Genomic DNA, 6,000 nt, shown 5'->3' with positions numbered 1-6,000 from the left:
CCATGGCTCACGGGCCCAGCCGCTCCGCGGCATGTGGGATCTTCCCGGACCGGGGCACGAACCTGTGTCCCCTGCATCGGCAGGTGGACTCTCAACCACTGCGCCACCAGGGAAGCCCTAGATGCCATCATTAACGTACAAACTCAGGTTGTTTCTACAGGGTAAGATGAGTTAACAGACCCCCCAAGCCATGGACCACTTGGCCAGAGAATTGTAAACCAGAGACATCCTGACTCCCAAAACTATAATTAAGAAATGTCACAGAAATGTCACAAGATGATAATTAATCCCAACTTCTTTGTTCTTCCCCTTTTAAAACTCCTAACTCAAAGACCAAGTTGGAGTGGATCTGGGGCTTGCCTCCCACTGCTTTGCTTGGTGCCCTGCAATAAATCCTTACTTTGCTGAAAATTCTGGCTGCCAGAGTCTGGCTTTCTGTACTGAGGGCACACGAGCCCTTTGCTTGGTTACAGCATGCGCTGAGTATTTCTGATATTCTTCAGAGCTTAGATCACCACAGCACTAGTCAATTCTCCTACATCCGCTATGTAAAAAAAAAATAATAGTAATACAGAAACCTCAATTAAATAGAGCTGGGAGACCAGAATGGGAGCTCTCATGCCCTGGGACAAGAGCAGAGCCCAACAGGAAGAAGACAGACTCATCTTCTTTGCTGGCAAGGACTCAGCCAATGAAAAGCCATGGACTCTGTTTTGCTGTAACCCTCCCAACTTCCTTTTCCTCCCTATGAAAGTGTTCTCCTTCCCTTGCCACGTGGGGACGTGCATGTGGCTCGCCATGGTTGCAGACCGTGAGTTGCAGTTCTCTGCTGATCCTGAATAAACCCATCTTTGCAGGAGAACTATCTGGTCGTCTGTTTATTTCAGGCAACAACACAGACACATAGAGTTGGGGTTATTTTGTTTGTTGTTGTTTTGCACTCACCCAGAATGTGATGCCCGTGGGTTAGTTCTCAAACCTGCTTACACTTTTTTTTCCATTCATATTTCCTTTCCTTTTGGAAGTACTTGTTAGCAATTTTGGGGACTGTAGCTCACAGTGATCTGTCAGTAACCCCTTCACTCTTGCTGCTTCCCAATTCCTTTCTGCTGATCTTGCATCTGTCCAGCCTCTGGGTGGGCAGGCACACCTGCCTATAATCTGGAATATGTTTCCTACAATTCCATTGCTGGAATTTTTTTAAAGATTATTTTTTGAAGAACTAATTAACCCCTGGTCCAGGAGGAGTTATTTATCTTTGGGAAAATGGGCTATAATGTAGAGGTAAGTTAACTGCAAACCTCTTCGTAGTCTGTAATATTCAAGAGGCAGGTTGGTCTCACAAAGATATCAACACTGCACTGGTCTTTTAAGAAATGTCTATACCTGCTTATAGATAGGGTTTCTTGAAAACCCCACTTACTTAGATGAATCAAGTTTTTTCAAGGGACTGTCCTCAGTTTGCAAGGACAGATAAATTCCTTGAGTAATTAAAATTTAAAGGTATTTCTTATAAGAATTAGAAAAACAGCTGATAAACCACATGAGAGTACAAAGCTTTTTATAAATGTGGGAACAAAACAAACTTACAAAATCTATATTAGAGTGAGACTTCTAGTTTCAAAGGAAAGTATTTATTACAAGATCTACTCAGTACTTAATAGTATGAATACATGCAAATATGAACTTCATAAAAAAAATCTATATTAAATGAGCTGAACATGTATGTTAATATTAGTGGCACTCATAATCTTCGTACTATTTTAACAAAAACTACGTGTTAATAGTACACAGAGGGAGAATAAAAGTATCGCTATCTACTCAAGTAAAATAATATCCTTTATTATTATTATTTTTTATTTTTTTGCGGTATGCAGGCCTCTCACTGTTGTGGCCTCTCCTGTTGCAGAGCACAGGCTCCGGACGCGCAGGCTCAGCGGCCATGGCTCACGGGCCCAGCCGCTCCGCGGCATGTGGGATCTTCCCGGACCGGGGCACGAACCCATGCCCCCTACATCGGCAGGCGGACTCTCAAACACTGCGCCACCAGGGAAGCCCTAATATCCTTTATTTTTAAAAACAGTTCAATACTCAACATTGTTATTATTCTAACTGTGAACAAAGACGGTATGTATAATTGGAATGATTATTTGTGCAAAGTTCTCACATTATCACATTATAAGACAAGCACCAAACCAAAAATGATAATTCTTTTACCCAAGCATGAGCATAATCAAATTATATTTTCGGATACATTTAAATTAGCCCTGTAAATAAACCAGGCATTCTCTTTTGTTTTGTTGTTACCTTATAGAAAAAAAAAAGCTTCATATCACAATTAATGCTTAGAAATATAGACTTTGGAGCCAGATAAAACCTTAGTTCAAATTCCAGCTCTACTACCTATTACTTGGGCAAGTTTCTTAACCTCACTAAGCTAATTTCCTCAACCATAAAATGGAGAAAATAGATGTTGCAAAGATTGAGACTACATATGAGTTATGGGCTGAATTGTGTCCCTCCGCCAATTCATACCCTGAGGTCCTAAACCCCAGTACCTCGAAATGTGACTGTATTTGGAGATAGGGTCCTGAAAGAGGTAATTAAGTTAAAATGTGGGCACTAGGGTGGGCCTTAATCCAATATGACTGGTGTCCTTACAAGAAGAGGAAATTTGGACAAAGATAGGTACAGAGGGAAGATGTTATGAAGACCCGGGGAAAAGACCGCCATCTGCCAGTCAAGGAGAGAGGCCACAGAAGAAACCCAGCCCTGCCCACACCCTGATCTCAGACTTCTAGCCTCCAGAATTGTGAGAAAATAAATTTCTGTTGTTTAAGCCACCTAGTATGTGGTACTTTGGTGAGGCGACCTTAGCAAAGTAATGCAATACATAAAGAATTTAGAATGGTGCCTGGAACACGATAGGTAATCAGTAACTTAATTAATACTATTATTTTCTCAGAGCTCTTTTAATATTCATTTCCAAAAACTACACACATAAATTCAGGTCTTATAATGTTCAATTTATGGCTAAGTAGCAAAAGAGACTTTGTTGGGATAGGCAGTCTGCCATGGGCTCTGAGCATCCCTGCATGTCCTTGCTGGGTATTGCGTTCTCTTTTTCCAGGCCATTTCTCAAGTCTGTGTTTGCAGTGAGCAACCCTGAATGATGATGTAATATCTTTCTCCAGACTAAGAATAGGCTTACTTGTGCTCACTATAAAAGTTGTGAATCGCCTGAGCTCAGTGTTCCTCTACTGTAACACAAACTACCATGTGTGCAGGCATTCATCATGGGCTCCTTATGTCACCCCTGAGGGACTTCAGAGCACAGGGGACCAACATAAATTAACATGAAGCTCTGGTTACTTTTATAAAGTCCTTTGTCTCTGACCCAGGAGCCTCGAGTCTTCTGCCAGTGTCGCATGAAATTTTAATAGGCCAACTTGTTAGCTTGTAAACAGAGCAAAATCCCAGACCCTGCATAGTTCTTGCCAGTTTTAACTTGAGAGAGCCATGCTTCTCTGGAAAAGATGAGCCCCAGTGGGTGGGGTTAAGAGATATGATTCCATGGGTTCCATAGTGAATGCTTTCACTCAAGTAGTGGGTAAGGGGGAGGGGATTATGGGCCGCCTACTGTCTACCTGTTAATGAACGTTTGGAGACTAAGTATGAGAGAGAGGTCATACAACCAAATGGTGTCCTGGTTGTTGCCCACTCACGTTGGGTGGGAGAAGGAAGAATGTGAACATGACAACAAGGCAGCGTGCCCCAGGGCACAACCTGAGAAGAAACCGGCTGCAGCCACCAAGTCCAGGGGTCCCCAGAGCTGAAAGAAATGCTGTCAGCAAGGAAGAAATACAACTTTTTTATGTGGGATCTTAGTTCCTCGACCAGGGGTCAAACCCGCACCCCTTGCGCTGGGAGCACAGAGTCTTAACCGCTGGACCGCCAGTGGCTGAAGAAATACAACTTTGAGTAGACCAAAAATACAAGTTTGTTGAGCACAAGTTGGGCAGCTGATCAAAACCAAAAGTAAACACAAAGTGTGGCTTCCTGGCATGGAGCCGTCCTCTCCCTCGACACTTAATACCTCCAGCACCCTCCACCCTGAAGTCATCTGCTGTACGGAAAAAGCCAAGTGTAACGGGGGAACTCTGGGGAAGAAAGTGACTCAAACTTTTATAGCTCTGTTAGACACAGGTGCCCAAGGGACCATGCTACCCAGTCCCTGAGGGACGTGGCTACTGGGCACAGGGTGGCCCAAGGTACCCAGGACTGCAGGGCAATGGGGAGATGCAGTGGCCAGCGGAGGACAGAGAGAAAGATCCCTGGAGCCTGGGTGCTCTCCAGATACTAGGAAGGGCACGGAGAGAAGCTGGCACCAACACTGAAATGTAGAGTCAAAAAAACAACCCCGAAAACAAAACCTCCCTGCCTGCCGCCCTCACTCTCTGCTCCTTCCTGAGCTACCCGTCAGGGAGATAACACCAACTCTTGGCAACTGTTAAAGCCCCTAATGTGAAAGTGTTAAACTTCTTGGTACATGTTTCCATAGGGGGAAAAAGTGACTAAGGGTAACTGATAGGATTGGAGCAAATCTTGCAGTAAAGGAAAAAAGTGACCCTGTGGGTGGGTCCCAATGGCCCAATTCAATGTACTATTATAATGAAAATACATAATTGGCATCGAGGTGTTATGTGCTTAAACTTAAATGCTCATAAAGTGCCAGAGGAGATTCTCCCATTCGGGGTATTGCTACAAGTAGAGAAATGAGACAAGCTTCCTGCCAGCCACCACCATGGCCTAACCCATCCTGACCCATCGACAGGTTGAGACTGAGTGTGCGTGCCTCTGAGCTCTGATGCCTCAGATGTTCACTGTACAGGTGATATATAGATGTTCTGTGGTTGACAAGTTAGAAGCCTGTCTCAATGGCCCTCACTGTGGCGTTATCTACCTCTACCAGTAGGAGTGACTGATAAACCTGAACAAAATTCAGAACACTCGTTGCCAAGTAAAGTTCCTTGATACCACTTGGAGAGATGCATAGCACTCAGCCCTCCGGGAGTCAAACAAGCAAATGCTATACCTCCTTGACCACCACAAGTCACCACCACAAAGGAGGCTCAACTCCTTGTTAAGCCTCTTATTTGGTACAGGAGGCAGGACATGATGCCATCAATGGCAGCTACCAGTTAAGAACACTTACAAACACAGCAACCAGGACAACCTTGTTTCAATGTGACTGATCATATGCTTCTCTTAATGCCTGAGTGGCCTTGGATTTTGCCATGTATGGCAATTGAGGTAGAAGCCACTGGGTAACACTACCTATGTGACTTAATCAAATTTATATAATGGTTATTCAATTCAGGTTTAACAAGAAATCCTGATATACAGTGACCTGGGCCTACTGGGGTTATGTGCTTGTATGTGGGGAAAATGGGCCACAAAGGTATCTCCACTAGTGATGGGAATTGCCTTTTGGCCCATCTGTTGCCTCCTGTAATTTCTGGCAATGACACCAAAGACAGGTAAGACAGTCAAAGCTCCCTTGAGTGGTTCATAATGGATAACAAATTGGTCTTAGACTACATTCTGGCTAATAAAAAGACCTACTGGCCCTCCCTTGGAACTTACATTTGACTAAATCCAAGACCCTTGGGAACATGAGCAAGGTCAATACTGCAGCCTGGCTTCACCCTGCCGCTCAGAGTCTGTTTTAGTAGCCTTAATTTAGTTGGTATATGAGACCAATTGAATAGATCTGGTATTGACTAAGCAACCTGTTTGCCAGATTAATCAGAGTAGCCGACAGAGTGGCATACTCACATGAAAATTCAAGTCTGGCCAAGAACGTATCAGGTTGAAGAGTGAATTTTTGGAGGAGCCTATCCACTATGGCTCTGAGTGACACTGCATACTTTCTCAGGATGCCAGGCCTATCTTTACCCAGTCCATGTCTCAGGCTTGTGTTTACACTGAGCAGCCTTG

This window comes from Physeter macrocephalus, chromosome 7, assembly GCF_002837175.3.
Source record: "Physeter macrocephalus isolate SW-GA chromosome 7, ASM283717v5, whole genome shotgun sequence".
NCBI lineage: Eukaryota > Metazoa > Chordata > Mammalia > Artiodactyla > Physeteridae > Physeter > Physeter macrocephalus.
The sequence above is the reverse complement of the archived record's forward strand: the minus strand, read 5'-3'. Positions refer to the sequence as shown.